At 38.1% G+C, this 17,419-nt stretch overlaps 1 protein-coding gene across 17 annotated transcripts in view; it reads left to right on the top strand.

The window, feature by feature from the left end:
- LOC117307482 (uncharacterized) overlaps positions 1–17,419 on the top strand; it is a 186,029-nt gene that overhangs the window by 107,900 nt on the left and 60,710 nt on the right. For 14 of the 17 annotated variants that reach the window (XM_073802722.1, XM_073802711.1, XM_073802707.1 and 11 more), the window contains one exon: positions 16,656–16,791. The exons of the other annotated variants lie outside the window; for them this stretch is intronic. The gene's annotated coding sequence lies outside the window, so the exon portion shown is untranslated. The remainder of the gene's footprint in view (positions 1–16,655; positions 16,792–17,419) is intronic. 17 annotated transcript variants of the gene reach the window in all.

Raw genomic sequence — 17,419 nt, 5'->3', positions numbered from 1 at the left:
CTCTGTGGTGTCTAAGACACTCATAAACAGGTCAGGGTGTGTGTGTGTGTGTCTGTGTGTCTGTGTGTGTCTGTGTGCACACACATGTGTTGTTTGGTGGGGTAGGGTGTCATGATTAGTGATGATGAAAACGTTCCAATTCTTTCCCACTAGCTGGGTTATTTTTCCTCCCTTCCCACTCATTCCCTAGCCTTTCCCCACTCTTGTCCTTATTCTTCTGTAGATGCTGTATGACTGCCCCATGAATCTTCCCATCACTGAAGGCTGTATGATCCCTTTGCCCTGCAATGACATCATCAAGTCAAGCATTGTAGAATGGGGCTTCCTTCTATAAGATATCTACTCAGCAGGGAGAATTCATAGAGTTTAAAGGTTTTTTTGAGACCAATGAATCCCATAGACTCAGGCAATCCTTAATTTGTTCCTTGGTCTTGCCATACCTGTCTGATGATCCATCTTAGCATAACTCTCAAACAACTGACACCTTCAAGCTCATCCAGTTCTGTGTACACTAGATGGGCCTAGTTTCTCTAGCATTCAAAAAACACTGTTTTCTGGAAAACGGTCTCATTTCCAAACACTTTCAGAGTGGGGCTATCTTCTGCAGGATGGGTGATCGTGATTCAGGACATGCATCAATTTTTGTGTTTCTCAGTTTGAATTCAGCTCACTTCCACTGGCTGGAGAGTGAGCTGAGTGCTACCTGGAGATGTGAGGAGATTTCTTTCCCAAGCCTGATAAAACTATGTTCTCCTTCAATCATCAGGTTTGCTAAGACCTTAACCCTCCTCTACTTTCCTCCTGTCTCCCACTTACTATAAAACAGCCAGGCATTCTGTGTTTCCTGCTGCTCCAGAGCCTTTTGCATGGAGAGAGGAAAGGAGAGTTAGTGGTCCATTGTACATTTTAAGGAAGATATGAGAAGTGGAGAGCAATTCTTATTCTCCCAGCCTACATCAGGAATGTAAGGGGGTCTGGAGGGCAGGTGGAAGCTATTCTACACCAAAATATTCGGGGTCACGGAGAATTCTTCCTTACCTTTCTAAACTTAGGACTCTCAAACTCCAGTTCCATTTTGGGAACATGAGAAGTTTGTTGCTTACTATTCCTGGAGGTTCAGTGGAAAATTCTGGCCCTTTGATGCCTGTGTAACCCCAACCATTCCAACCATGGCAGTATACAGTTCAAAATAATGATGGAACAGGGGAAGGGCTAAGTCCAGCTCCTGGGCATGGTATTTATGGGTTTTATCATTTTTCAAAGCTTCTGAATATATTTTTTTGGTTTTATAAGGGTGTATTATAATAAGTATTAAGCAGGATATCTTCAGAGAGATAAATGGAGCAACTTGAGATGGCAGTAGGTGCCATGCCACCATCACTGGCCCTTCCTAACCCTCTTCAGCTTTAAGAAGTCAAAGCCAGCTCTCAATAAGAGATAAAACTGGCCTCTTTTTTTCTCCAAGCTCTAGATCTTCGTATACTCTAAACTTCTCACAAGTGCAGCAGAGACAAAGAACATTATTCTCCTTTTAGAAGAAACAAATATATTTGAGATCATGAGAAACTGAGCACATCCTCTTCAGTAATGAGAAAGCCAGTTAATTTTCTCTAATTGTATGGAAACATTTGAGAGAAGTTTTGCTGGCAACAGGGAGGGAATAGCGGAGGAGTTTATGATTGACCAGAAGAAACACCCACCCCCAGAGACAGATCCTGGGGCAGGTATGAGGATGGTCTGTCAGACCTGGCATCCTTGGTCCAGGCTCCCTGATCAGCTTCAAACACAGTAGCTCATTCTGGAAGCTCACAATTTTCATGAGTTTTATTATTCTGACTGTGACCTGCCTATTGTTTAGAGCATTTATCAACTTAAGAGTCTACTTGTAGGTATCAAGTGTTCCTCAGCCCTTTCGTTTCCACAGGGATGTAGGGATCTTTGTAATCACAGGAAAATATATCTTTGAACTCAGCCTGGGCCTTGAGTTCCTCAGGCAGACTTCCTTTCCTTGATTCTGTACATAATCCCATTTTTTCTTTAGGATCTAGCCAGTGACTGACTTGTTCTTCTGAGTTTCAATATCCCCTTTGCCCATAGAGGCAGTTCTGACTTCTAGTGGATCTGAGCTCTGCACAGAAGTTGACAGTGTCTTGGTTTTGTGCCATGAATCTATGTTCTATCCAGTGGATGAAACCACTGGAGCACACACTTATTCCTGTTTTCCAAGTACTGTTTGGTGGACCCTATGATAGGTCGTAGGATGATTTCTTCCCAGGAGTCTCTGCAATTGGCTGTCCTGAGCAGACTCTCCTCCTTGGGGTCTCCAGTCTGCATTCCCTTTTTGCTCTTCTCCAGCTAAGGGTTTCCTAGGATACTTAGGACCTTTTCTCTATTAAGTTGGTGATAGATTCTTGTCCTGTTTGCTCCCCTCCCCAGCCTGAGCCTATGAGCAAAATTTTAGGGGGATGACCTCATGGCCATCTGGCCCTCTTCACCCAGGTAAGCATGCAGAAAACTGATTTTTTCTTCTCCTTGATCTGCTTGAATGTTTCCTCCAAGGGACTTTGCAGCTTCAGCTATTTAGTCAGCCTTTTAAATATAGATGACTGAAGAGGGAAAGGTATCTTCAGAAGTGTGGGGTCAGGTAAGGAGGTACAGAGGCAAAGGGGGCCTAGTTGTGAAATAGGGTCCAGGATCTGAGTGTTCTCTAGGGGTACAAAGGAAAAGGGAAGAGATGGTGTGAAAGAAAGTCCATGGATATTTTTGCATTCAGCATTTAATGGAGCTCTGATGGAAGAAGGCCACCCAGTGTTGATGGTGAAAACAAGGAAACTGAGAAGGTGGTTCAGTCCAGTGGGAAGTTGGAGGCCAGAGTGTGTGATGACTTAGTGAATCCCAAAGGTGGTAGAGTCAAAACAACATTTCCCCCAGCTTCTCGCATAACAGAATATTTGCTTCTGTGGTTGCTCTGTTACACTCCTCAGAGCAGGATCTTGCCCTGACTGCTCTAGAAAGCCACATCAAAAGAGAGCTTGAGCAGGCACCTGTAAGAGACCAGAGGTAAAAATAGCATCCAGGAGCAGAATGGGGACAAGCTGGCCTAGCAGGCCTGGCAAAGGTCACGTGTCGCCTCATTCCTGTTCTCTCATTCCTACATCACTTAACCCAAGGCTTCCTTTCACTTTCCATTCTCTATGTGTCCCCTTTTTGTGCCATCCCCAGACTGCTCTGGGGTCCTGGAATTCCAAGAAGCAAGCCGGGAAGAGGGATTTGTGGAAAAATAAGAGATTAATTATTTCCAAAGAGAAAACTGGTGCCTTTAAGGGAAGCTCTCAAGTTAGAAAAATAGCCTATTGGTTGAAAGAAGGAGCAAGGGATCTTATAGGAGGCTTTGTAGAATGTTCATCTGAGAAAAGACTATTTCAAAATTTACCCTAAGAGCCCCAGGAATTAAGACTTAAGGTCAAAAGGTCAGTGAGAAAATCATAAGGCTGATATAGGTCCAATGCTGTCATTTACAAAGTGCTTCCATGCACATTGTTCCCAACTGATTATCACAACATTGCTGTGCTCTTGGCAAGCCAGATGCTCTCTCGAAGGATGAGTCTGAATATTAGGGAAGATAACAACTTGTACAAAGTCAGGCCCCAAAATGTTGCCTCCAAAACAACCTATATTGCTTCTACTATCTCACATCACCACCCTACCCCATGGACATGACCCACTGCCCAGCTCCACCAGTTTAAATTCTTGTGGAGGAGAGAGAAGGGATTAGAAGTGTCCCCAATTCTGATTTACTTCCAATGAGCTCTCCTCAGAGGGCTATGTTTTTTGAGGATTGGCTTTAGGAAGTGACATCCCAACAGTTTTGGACCTGAGACCATTTGCTCCACAATGAAAGGAGCAAAAAGGGTATCAATGGGAGAGGCCTGGGTTGAACAGCAAAACCTTAGCTCTTAAAGTTCCCACTTTCTCTTCCTGCCACTGAGTTGATGCTGAAAGATAAGACAAGAAAAAAAATGAGAAGTGGGACTCATTTCTTATACTCCTTATTCTAAGCAAGCAGCAGACATTCATTAATGAGTAAAGTGACATTCTATATTGATAAAGTTGAGTCCTGTATTGTTTCCATGTTATTTATTTGTAAAGTAGATATGTTTTCTACTGATTCTCCTTTGTCAAAGAAGAATGACAAAGAATTCTTTGAGAAGAATCTTTCTCAAAGAATGGGCTTACTGCCTTTGGTCCTCAATTGGTGTTTCAGATAGTAGTCCTCTACTGTAAAGGGGCACAGAAACTCACATTTTCTGGAACATGTTTGCTCCATTCTATAGGATTCTGCTCCATGAATAGAATCTGTATCAGAGGCTCAACATTGCTGTCTGGGTCAGCCCAAACACAAGAGAGAGGCTTGGCCAGGTAACACTATAATGGGAAAGCAGCTGCTGAACAAGCATTGAAGGCCTCTTCTCTTCAGGTGCCCTGAACTCTCTTTATGATCCAATCCCTGACCCATGAATCACAGTGTTTGGATTTTAACCTGGAACTCTTTACCACATCTAGGTAGATGGTCTGTGAACTTTGGATAGAAACCCTAGTCTCCACTATACCCCTTGTCCACCCAACCAGTTTTCCTAGTCAAATGATGTGCTAATCTCTCCTGAGAATTCCCATTCCTGTTATCTCTCCATTCCAATAATTGATTTAGAATAGTGGGAATAGGAAAAGGAAAAATAAGAGTCAAGTTAGTCTCTTTTGTGGGCTGAGCCTAGAGTTCTCTTACCTGATTAATGTCTCTGCTTTTATTCAAACATTGGTAATTATGCACACCACTGGGTGCAGTAACAAGACAAAGAGGTGACCCCAACTTTGTACAAAAGTAAAAGATGGAACCAAGGTCCCAGGACTCACTAAAATGCAAAAACAACCAGCCAAAGTTCTCCATCATCTAAAATGCACTACCACCTCAGGAAGCTGAGCACAGAGACTACCCGCTCCAGTCTGGAGTTCCAGACCTGCATCACAGAGCTATGGAACAGTCACAAAGGGTTCTGGAATGTGGGGGAGGGGAAAATGAGGAAGATGAACCCAATCCCCATCCCCTACTATCTAACCTAGCAGATCCCATCATGGCCCCTATATCTCTCCTGGTTTTTCCATTTTCTACCAACAACTTTTCAAACTATTTTATATATATGTGAACTGATTACTTTTTCTAGGCACACTTTTATGCCTTTCATGTGTATTTACTCATTTAATCCTCATTATAATCCTATTGTTTAAATACTATTACTGTCCCCATGTTAACTATAAGGAAACTAGGGAACATAGAATTTATGTTATTTGCTAAGGTTACACTGATAGCAAATAGCAGAGCCAGCATCCAAGCTGGGAACTCCAGCTCCAGTCACATTTTTTACCACAAAACTGTGTTGTGTAAAATATCATGGCAGTCTGGATCAACAGTCCAAATCAATGCAGTCAGACTTACCTCCATTTAGCACTTTGCACAGGATTTCAAACATACTCTTAATTGATATTCTTTCACCTGTGGCTCAGAGCACTGTTCGAAGGCGTGAGACTCTGAGAGGAGGAACTTGCCTAGGGTCACAAATGTTAAAGAGCAGAGACAGATTTGAGCCCATGGCAGATTAGGGTACATTATTTTCTTCTGCATTTCTCAGAAGACAGGAGGAAACTGAGGCCAGGAGAGGTTAAATGAGTAACACTGTCCTGTCTCCAGCTGGTCCAGCTTGGCACTCTACATGTGATTGTTGCTAAACTTGTATAAAGTCCTAGTTAGTCCTTGTCTCTGTATTGAACATTTAGGTGAAACTTGACTCTTCAGACTCCTTGGGGGAGTCTGGGTTCTTGACGGCACTCATGCAGGTGATAGGAAATTTTCTTACAGTCCAGGCAGATGCTATAGGAAGATAAGAGAATTAGGGAGATGAATGAGGCAGAGGGTGAGCAGGACAGAGGCTCTCTGTGAATTAGGGGATCTGGTAGGAGTGACTAGTGGACACGTTACCTGTCCTTACAGCTCACAGTAACTTTTGGGGAAGAGTGAACAGCATCCACTTAGTGCTATAGGCTTAAGAGTTTCCATCAGCACAACTGGGTTCAAATCCTAGCTCTGCAAGTCACTGAATGTGTGCCCTGAATAGATCATTCCATCTCTCAGGGTCCTGCTTTCTTTGTTTGTAAAATAGTGTTGATAGTATGACTGCTCACCAGAATGACAGTTTCATTAAGTAAGGTCGTCTATTATTTACCTTATAGGTGGCATAAAAGTTGCCGTCAATACATTTTATTTCTCTTCCCTACATCCTGTCTTTGGTGAACTCTTCCCTTGATACTGATCTAGGGTAAGTATCAGTGAGATATTACTTCTTTGCAAAAGAGAAATGAAATGAAAAATAGTGTTTTTTTTTTCCTAAGACCACTTCATGACTGAAAAATAGCTGTGCATATGTAATACATACATCTGGGTGAGTTTGGAGATAATAGTGATGCTTTCTTTGAATGTCTTCTTAGCGTTGGGTGGTTTTATTAATCTCGCATGACTGGCAACAAGGCCTAACTTAGATATATTCAACAGAGAGAAAAGAACATTGGATATACGGGCAGAATGACTGTGAAAGAGAATAAAGATGTATTATGTACTGATGAGCAAGGATAAGAATGACAGTAAATTCATCAGTGGAAGTAATGCAAGTCAGAAGACAGTGGAGTAACTTCTTTACAGTACTGAAAAAAAAGAAAAAGGAATAACTGTCCATCTAGAATTCTTGGTGCATCAGAAATACATTTTAAAAACAAAGGTGAAATTAAGATGTCTTCAGACCTACAAAAGCTGAAAGAAAATTTATCACCAACAGACATGCACTACAAGAGAGCTTAAAGAAAGCTCTGCAGTTGCAAGGAAAATAGAGGAGATGCAATCTGGATCTATAGGAGAAAAGAAAAGCATATAGATAAATATAAGACTTTTCCCCTTTATTTAAAAATCTCTTCAGAAGATAATTGACCTTTTAAGGCAAAAATAATAACAATGTAGTGAGGGTTTTCTAGCATATGTGTAAGTAATATGTATAACTTAATGTGTCTGCATAAGAGTGATACAAAGGCAAGGAGAAGATAAACGGAAGTATATTCTTGTGTGCTTCTTAAACTGTACCTAAAGTGGTACAATAGTTCCTGAATATAGTTTAAAATAAGTTAAACATGTATGCTATAAATGTCTGGTTAAGAATACAAGAGCAAAACAGAATCATAAAAGAAATACTTGATTATTCCAAAAAAGACTGAATAAGAGAAAAAAAATAAATTGACCAAAAAGAATGAATAGTAAGTTGATAGATTTAAACACAAACATATCATTAATAGTATTAAATATAAATGATCCAAATGACCCAAATAAAAGCCAGAGATTTTCAAATTGGATAAAAAAACAATGCCCAACTATATGTTGTCTATAAGAAATTCATAAAGACCAGATTGATTAAAAATAACAGAATGAAAAAATATACCATGTGAACACTAATCCAAAGAAGGAGTAACTATATCAGGCAAATCAGATTTCAGAGCATGGAATATAACCAAGGATATAAAGGGTCATTTCATAATGATAAAGGGGCCAATTTATTAAGGAAATGAAATAATACTAAATTTTTATGTACCAAATAACAGAGCTTCCAAATGCATGATGCAAAACTGATAGACCTGCAAGGAGAAATAGACAAATCCACAATTAAAAATATTTTAATAGCAATCTCTCAGTAATTGGTAGAACACGTAAAAAGAAGTTCTTTGAGAATATTGTAGAACTAAAAACACTCAACTATTTTGACCTAGTTGACAGTTATAGGACACTTCACCAAACATTTTTCTTACGTGTGCGTGGAACGTTTACAAAGACAAATCACATTGTAAGCCATAACATTGAGAGACATAACCTTAGTTTATACTCTGATTAGCATGAACCTACTGAAAAAAATCAAGAGGCAAAGGAAGAAATCTAAATAGGTACTAAAATGATTATATTAAGTAATGATTGTTAACTTTCTGGATAGTGGTATTGTGGTTGAGTTTTTTTAAAACCCTCTATATTTTTTAGAGATATATAGTGAAATATTTATGGATGGAAAGGTACTGTATCTTCATTTGCTAGTATTTTGCCCTGACAAGAACCATAACTATAGGGTTGAATAGAAGTGGTGAGAGCAGACATCCATATCTTGTTCCAGATCTTAGGGGAAAAACTTTCATTCTTTCACCATTAAGTATTGTGCTTGCTGTCACATTTTCCTAGATGACCTTTAGCAGGTTGAGGAAGATCTCTTCTATTTCTAGTGTGTTGAGCATTTTTATCATGAAAAGGAGATGAATTTTTTAAATGCTTTTTCTACATCAATTGATATGATCATTTGATTCTTATCATTTATTCTATAAATATCATGTATTACATTGATTTTCATATGTTGAGATAACCTTGCATTCCTGGGTTAAATCCCACTTGATCATAGTGTGTAAACCTATTTTATATGTTGCAGGATTCAGTTTGTTACTATTTTCTTGAGGTTTTTGCAATATTCATAAGAGATATTGATATATTTCCTTTCATTGTGGTGTCTTTATCTGGTTTTGGTATCAGGGTACTACTGGCCTTATATTTACAGTGGATTAGGAAATGTTCCCTCCTATTTTACTTTTAGAAGAATTTGAGAAGGATTGGTGTTCATACTTTCAACATTTGGTAGAATTCACCAGTGAAGCATCTGGGCCTAGATTATTCTATGTGGATTTTTAAAAATTAGTAATTCAATCTTTTATTTTTTATAATTCTATTCAAATTTTCTATTTATTCTTCAGTCAGTTTCAATAGTTTGAGTGTTTCTGAGAATTTTTTCTGTTTCATCTAGGTTATCTAATTTGTTGGCATAGGTTATTCATAGTATTCTCTTAAAGCCATTTTTATTTCTGTTCAGTCAGTGGTAATAGTCCCACCTTCATTCCTAATTTTAGTAATTTGAGTCCTTTTTGTAATCAGCCTAATTAAAAGTTTCTCAGTTTTATTGATCTTTTTAAGAATGAACTTTTCATTTCATTGACTTTGTTTAATGTTTTTCTGTTCTCTATTTCTTCTGTAATCTTTATTATATCCTATGATTTTCTTGTTTTGCATTTAATCTGTTCTTTTTCCTCTGCTTTTTAAGGGAGAAGGTTACATTATTGATTTAACATCTATCTTTTTAAAAATATTAAAAAAATTTTTTTATACAGCAGGTTCTTATTAGTCATCCATTTCATACACATCAGTGTACACGTCAATCCTAATCTCCCAATTCATCACACCACCACCACCACCCCCCGCCGCTTTCCCCCCTTGGTGTCCATATGTTTGTTCTCTACTTCTTTGTCTCAGTTTCTGCCCTGCAAACCAGTTCATCTATACCATTTTTCTAGGTTCCACATATATGCGTTAGTATACGATATTTGTTTTTCTCTCTCTCTTTTTTTTTTTTGCCGTACGCGGGCCTCTCACTGTTGTGGCCTCTCCCGTTGCAGAGCACAAGCTCCGGACGCGCAAGCTCAGTGGCCATGGCTCCTGGGCCTAGCCACTCCACAGCATGTGGGATCTTCCCGGACCGGGGAACGAACCAGTGTCCCCTACATCGGCAGGCAGACTCTCAACAACTGTGCCACCAGGAAAGCCCTCTTTTTTTTTTTTTTAACATCTTTATTGGAGTATAATTGCTTTACAATGGTGTGTTAGTTTCTGCTTTATAACAAAGTTAATCAGTTATACATATGTCCCCATATCTCTTCCCTCTTGTGTGTCCCTCCCTCCCACCCTCCCTATCCCACCCCTCTAGGTGGTCACAAAGCACCAAGCTGATCTCCCTGTGCTATGCGGCTGCTTCCCACTAGCTTTCTATGTTACCTTTGGTAGTGTATATATGTCCATGCCACTCTCTCACTTTGTCACAGCTTACCATTCCCCCTCCCCATATCCTCGAGTCCATTCTCTAGTAGGTCTATGTCTTTATTCCCGTCTTGCCCTTAGGTTCTTCATGACTTTTTTTTTTTCTTAGATTCCATATATATGTGTTAGCATACAGTATTTGTTTTTCTCTTTCTGACTTACTTCACTCTGTATGACAGACTCTAGGTCGATCCACCTCACTACAAATAACTCAATTTCGTTTCTCTTTATGGCTGAGTATTATTCCATTGTATATATGTGCCACATCTTCTTTATCCATTCATCTGTTGATGGACACTTAGGTTGCTTCCATGTCCTGGCTATTGTAAATAGAACTACAATGAACATTTTGGTACATGACTCTTTTTGAATTATGGTTTTCTCAGGGTATATGCCCAGTAGTGGGATTGCTGTGTCGTATGGTAGTTCTACTTTTAGTCTTTTAAGAAACCTCCATACTGTTCTCCATAGTGGCTGTATCAATTTACATTCCTGCTTGTAAATTTTGGAGATTAATCCTTTGTCAGTTGCTTCATTTGCAAATATTTTCTCCCATTCTGAGGATTGTCTTTTGGTCTTGTTTATGGTTTCTTTTGCTCTGCAAAAGCTTTTAAGTTTCATTAGATCCCATTTGTTTATTTTTGTTTTTATTTCCATTTCTCTAGGAGGTGGGTCAAAAAGGATCTTGCTGTGATTTATGTCCTATAGTGTTCTGCCCATGTTTTCCTCTAAGAGTTTGATAGTGTCTGCCCTTACATTTAGGTCTTTAATCCATTTTGAGTTTATTTTTGTGTATGGTGTTAGGGAGTGTTCTAATTTCATACTTTTACATGTAGCTGTCCAGTTTTCCCATCACCACTTATTGAAGAGGCTGTCTTTTCTCCACTGTATATTCTTGCCTCCTTTATCAAAGATAAGGTGACTATATGTGCATGGGTTTATCTCTGGGCTTTCTATCCTGTTCCATTGATCTATATTTCTGTTTTTGTGCCAGTACCATACTGTCTTGATTACTGTAGCTCTGTAGTATAGTCTGAAGTCAGGAAGCCTGATTCCTCCAGCTCCGTTTTCCATTCTCAAGATTGCTTTGGCTATTCGGGGTCTTTTGTGTTTCCACACAAATTGTGAAATTTTTTGTTTTAGTTCTGTGAAAAATACCAGTGGTAGTTTGATAGGGATTGCATTGAATCTGTAGATTGCTTTGGGTAGTAGAGTCATTTTCACAATGTTGATTCTTCCAATCCAAGAACGTGGTATGTCTCTCCATCTATTTGTATCATCTTTAATTTCTTTCATCAGTGTCTTATAATTTTCTGCATACAGGTCTTTTGTCACCTTAGGTAGGTTTATTCCTAGATATTTTATTCTTTTTGTTGCAATGGTAAATGGGAGTGTTTTCTTAACTTCACTTTCAGATTTTTCATCATTAGTGTATAGGAATGCCAGAGATTTCTGTGCATTCATTTTGTATCCTGCTACTTTACCAAATTCATTGATTAGTTCTAGTAGTTTTCTGATAGCATCTTTAGGATTCTCTATGTATAGTATCATGTCATCTGCAAACAGTGACAGCTTTACTTCTTCTTTTCCAATTTGGATTCCTTTTATTTCTTTTTCTTCTCTGATTGATGTGGCTAAAACTTCCAAAACTATGTTGAATAATAGTGGTGAGAGTGGGCAACCTTGTCTTTTTCCTGATCTTAGTGGAAATAGTTTCAGTTTTTCACCATTGAGGACGATGTTGGCTGTGGGTTTGTCATATATGGCCTTTATTATGTTGAGGAAAGTTCCCTCTTTGCCTACGTTCTGCAGGGTTTTTATCATAAATGGGTGTTGAATTTTGTCAAAAGCTCTCTCTGCATCGATTGAGATGATCATATGGTTTTTCTCCTTCAGTTTGTTAATATGGTGTATCACGTTGATTGACTTGCATATATGACGAATCCTTCGATTCCTGGGATAAACCCCACTTGATCATGGTGTATGATCCTTTTAATGTGCTGTTGGATTCTGTTTGCTAGTATTTTGTTGAGGATTTTTGCATCTATGTTCATCAGTGATATTGGCCTGTAGTTTTCTTTCTTTGTGACATCTTTGTCTGGTTTTGGTATCAGGGTGATGGTGGCCTTGTAGAATGAGTTTGGGAGTGTTCCTCCCTCTGCTATATTTTGGAAGAGTTTGAGAAGGTTAGGTGTTAGCTCTTCTCTAAATTTTTGATAGAATTCACCTGTGAAGCCATGTGGTCCTGGGCTTTTGTTTGTTGGAAGATTTTTAATCACAGTTTCAATGTCAGTGCTTGTGATTGGTCTGTTCATATTCTCTATTTCTTCCTGGTTCAGTCTTAGCACGTTGTGCATTTCTATCAATTTGTCCATTTCTTCCAGGTTGTCCATTCTATTGGCATAGAGTTGCTTGTAGTAGTTTCTTAGGATGCTTTGTATTTCTGTGGTGTCTGTTGTAACTTCTCCTTTTTCATTTCAAATTTTATTGATTTGAGTCCTCTCCCTCTTTTTCTTGATGAGTCTGGCTAAGGGTTTATCAATTTTGTTTATCTTCTCAAAGGACCAGCTTTTAGTTTTATTGACCATTGCTATTCTTTCCTTTGGTTCTATTTCATTATTTCTGCTCTGGTCTTTATGATATCATTCCTTCTGCTAACTTTGGGTTTTGTTTGTTCTTCTTTCTCTAGTTCATTTAGGTGTAAGGTTGAGATTTTTCTTGTTTCTTGAGGTAGGCTTATATAGCTATAAACTTCCCTCTTAGAACTGCTTTTACTGCATCCCATAGATTTTGGATCTCGTGTGTTCATTGTCATTTGCCTCTAGGATTTTTTGATTTCCTTTTTGATTTCTTCCGTGATCTCTTGGTTATTTAGTAACATATTGTTTAGCCTCCATGTATTTGTGTTTTTTATGCTTTTTCCTTGTAATTCATTTCTAATCTCATAGTGTTGTGGTCAGAAGAGATGCTTGATATGATTTCAATTTTCTTAAATTTACTGAGGCTTGATTTGTGACCCAAGATGTGATCTGTCCTGGAGAATGTTCCATGCACACTTGAGAAGAAAGTATAATCTGCTGTTTTGGGATGGAATGTCCTATAAATATCAATTAAATCTATCTGGTGTATGTGTCATTTAAAGCTTCTGTTTCCTTATTTATTTTCATTTTGGATGATCTGTCCATTGGTGTAAGTGAGGTGTTAAAGTCCCCCACTATTATTGTGTTACTGTCAATTTCCTCTTTTATAGCTGTTAGCAGTTGCCTTATGTATTGTGGTGCTCTTACGTTGGGTGCATATATATTTATAATTGTTATATCTTCTTCTTGGATTGATCCCTTGATCATTATGTAGTGTCCTTCCTTGTCTCTTGTAGCATTCTTTATTTTAAAGTCTATTTTATCTGATATAAATATTGCTACTCCAGCTTTCTTTTGTTTTCCATTTGCATGGAATATCTTTTTCCATCCCCTCACTTTCAGTCTGTATGTGTCCCTAGGTCTGAAGTGGGTCTCTTGTAGATGACATATATATGGGTCTTATTTTTGTATCCATTCAGCAAGCCTGCATCTTTTGGTTGGAGCATTTAATCCATTCATGTTTAAGGTAATTATCATTATGTATGTTCCTATGACTATTTTCTAATTGTTTTGGGTTTGTTTTTGTAGGTCCTTTTCTTCTCTTGTGTTTCCCACTTAGAGAAGTTCCTTTAGCATTTGTTGTAGAGCTGGTTTGGTGGTGCTGAATTCTCTTAGCTTTTGCTTGTCTGTAAAGCTTTTGATTTCTCCATCGAATCTGAATGAGATCCTTGCTGGGTAGCGTAATCTTGGTTGTAGGTCTTCCCTGTCATCACTTTAAGTATATCATGCCACTCCCTTCTGGCTTGTACAGTTTCTGCTGAGAAATCAGCTGTTAACCTTATGGGAGTTCCCTTGTATGTTATTTGTCGTTTTTCCCTTGCTGCTTTCAATAATTTTTCTTTGTCTTTAATTTTTGCCAATTTTCTTACTATGTGTCTCGGCGTGTTTCTCCTTGGGTTTATCCTGTATGGGACTCTCTGCACTTCGTGGACTTGGATGGCTATTTCATTTCCCATGTTAGGGAAGTTTTCGACTATAATCTCTTCAAATATTTTCTCAGGTCCTTTCTCTCTCTCTTCTCCTTCTGGGACCCCTGTAATGCGAATGTTGTTGTGTTTAATGTTGTCCCAGAGGTCTCTTAGGCTGTCTTCATTTGTTTTCATTCTTTTTTCTTTATTCTGTTCCACAGCAGTGAATTCCACCCTTCTGTCTTCCTGGTCACTTATGTGTTCTGCCTCAGTTATTCTGCTATTGATCCCTTCTAGTGCAGTTTTCGTTTCAATTATTGTATTGTTCATCTCTGTTTGTTTGTTCTTTAATTCTTCTAGGTCTTTGTTAAACTTTTCTTGCATCTTCTCGATCTTTCTTTTCCCTCCATTCTTTTCCCAAGGTCCTGGATCATCTTCACTGTCATTATTCTGAATTCTTTTTCTGGAAGGTTGCCTATCACCACTTCATTTAGTTGTTTTTCTGGGGTTTTATCTTGTTCCTTCATCTGGTACATAGCCCTCTGCCTTATCATCTTGTCTATCTTTCTGTGAATGTGGTTTTTGTTCCACAGGCTGCAGATTGTAGTTCTTCTTGCTTCTGCTTTCTGCCTTCTGAGAAGTGGTGCTTTGTTCTTCTCATACCCGGAGGCACATGATGTTGATTTGTCCCATTATTGTTGATGTACACTTTTAATCACTTGGTTAAGATGGTATCTTCCAGATTTGTCCACTGCTGGTCTTGGGGTGTGTCCTGCAGAGGCAGAGGATGGTTGTTGCTCTCTCTGGGGCCCTAAAAGCTGGTGGCAAAAATATCAGAGAGTGTTCATCTACTTGAACTCTTGTTGGAGGCAGACATCTTGCTTGGGTCATTAGCCTATCTTTGTCTTTATGTAGGTTTTTATAGCTATAAATTTCCATCTAAGCACTGCTTTACCTGAACTCAAGTTTTGGTGTATTGTGTTTTTGATTTCATTCATCTAAAATTTGTTCAGAAAGTCAACATCACTAATCACGAGGGAAATGCAAATCAAAACCACAATGAGATGTCACCTCATACCTGTCAGAATGGCTGTAATGAAAAAGTCTACAAATAACTAATGTTGGAGAGGATGTAGAGAAAAGGGAGCCCTTGTACACTGTTGGTGGGAATGTAAATTGGTGCAGCCACTATGGAAAACAGAATGGAGATTCCTCAAAAAACTAAAATTAGAACTACCAAATGATCCAGCAGTTCTATTCCTGGGCATATATCTGGAAAAAACAAAATACTAATTTGAAGATGCATGCACTCCAGTATTGTCTTTTCATTTTGTTGATAGTTTCCCTTCGCTGTGCAAAGGCTTTTAAGTTTAATTAGGTCCCATTTGTTTATTTTTACTTTTGTTTTCCTTGCCTGAGGAAATAAATCCAAACAAATATTGCTAAGACTTATGTCAACACGTGTACTTCACCCTCAGTGTTCATAGCAGCACTATTTACAACAGCCAAGACATGGAAGCAACCTAAGTATTCATCAACAGATGAATGGATAAATAAGATGTGGTGCGCGTGTGCAAATGTGCACACACACACACACACACACACACACACACACACACAATGGAATATTATTCACCCATAAAAGGAACAAAATTATGCCATTTGCAGCAATGTGGATGGACCTAGAGAATATTGTGCTTAGTGAAATAAGTCAGAGAAAGACTTATTGTTCACTTATTATGTGGAATCTAAAAATTATACAAATGAATGTATATATGCAAACAGAAATAGACTTGCAGATAAAGGAAACAAACTTGTGGTTACAAAAGGGGAGAGGGAATGGGGGAAGGACAAATTAGGGGTTTGGGATTAATAGATACAAACTACTATGTGTAAAATAGATAAGCAACAAGGATATATTCCATAGTAAAGGGAGTTACAGCCATTATTTTGTAATAACTTATGATGGAGTACAATCTGTGAAAATAATGAATCACTATGCTGTACACTCAAAAATAATATAATATTGTAAATCAAGTATACTTCAATTTTTTAAGTCAGTATACTAACAACAACAACAACAATGGCAGCAGCAACAACAACAAACCCTGGGGAGAGGGTGGAATCTGATTTCCAGAATTGCCACATGATATTATATTTTAAATATAAATTTTCTACAAAATTTTGAGAATTCCTTTGGAATGTGGCACTGGTAATTTTATTTTTAAAAGGTGATTATTAAGTGAGGACAGTGTTAAGGACCATTGTACTATACCATATTGTCTCAAAGGCCCTATCATTCCTTTCTTTTAATTTTTAGATTCCACATATAAGTGAAAACATACAATATTTGTCTTTCTCTGACTTATTTTACTAAGCATAATACCCTCCACATCCATCCATGTTGCTGGAAATGGCATAATTTCATTCTTTTTTATGGCTGAGTAATATTCCATTGTATTATATATACCACATCTTCTTTAACCATTCATCTTTTGATGGACAGCTAGGTTGCTTCCATATCTTGGCTACTGTAAATAATGATACTAGGAACATTGGACTGCAGTACGCTCTTTGACATAAGTCTTAGCAATATATTTTTTGGATTTATCTCCTCAGGCAAGGAAAACTAAAGTAAAAATAAACAAATGGTACCTAATTAAACTTAAAAGCCTTTGCAGAGATAAGGAAACCATCAACATAGCAAAAATACAACCTACTGAATGGGAGAAGATATCTGCAAATGATATGTCTGGTAAGGGGTTAACATACAAAATAATTCAGATCATCTCATCCATATGTAATGATAGTCTTCATTAATGACATCCTCATTCAATATAAAGTTACTGCAGTGGTGGTACAGAAGTCAAGCAGGAGGTGAACCTCCGAATCTTCTCCAAAAACTTCCCAAGGGCTGTTTTCATTCAGTTTTAAATTAGAGTATGGCAGTGTCCACAGTAAACAATCTGGTGGTTTAATGTGGTGGTTCTTCTTTCTGTTATTCCTAAATTTGGTCACTCCCACACTTTTTAGGTGTACTTTTTGCTACTTTTAAGTCACCTTCTTTGCTTTCCCATGTCCCACACCAGTGTAACCAAGATACCTGCCTAGGAATTCTCAGTAAGAATAGTGAAAATGGCCCTATCTTCTCCAAATGAACTGCTTTGGATTGGAATCAGAGGTTCACAAAACCATGGAAACTCAGAATTACAGAACCATGGAATTTTGGAACTGAAGGCACAAGGGAGCTCAAGACAGTATAATTTCTTATCTTGAAGTTAAAAGGACTTTTTTTTTTGTCTGATGATAGAGAATATTTTACCTTATATATACCCTTATTTTAGAAATGTGTACATTTCACCGTTTCACATAACAATAAACGT

The sequence above is a fragment of the Tursiops truncatus genome, chromosome 3 (genome assembly GCF_011762595.2).
Source record: "Tursiops truncatus isolate mTurTru1 chromosome 3, mTurTru1.mat.Y, whole genome shotgun sequence".
Classification (NCBI taxonomy): Eukaryota; Metazoa; Chordata; class Mammalia; order Artiodactyla; family Delphinidae; genus Tursiops; species Tursiops truncatus.
The sequence above is the reverse complement of the archived record's forward strand: the minus strand, read 5'-3'. Positions and strand labels throughout refer to the sequence as shown.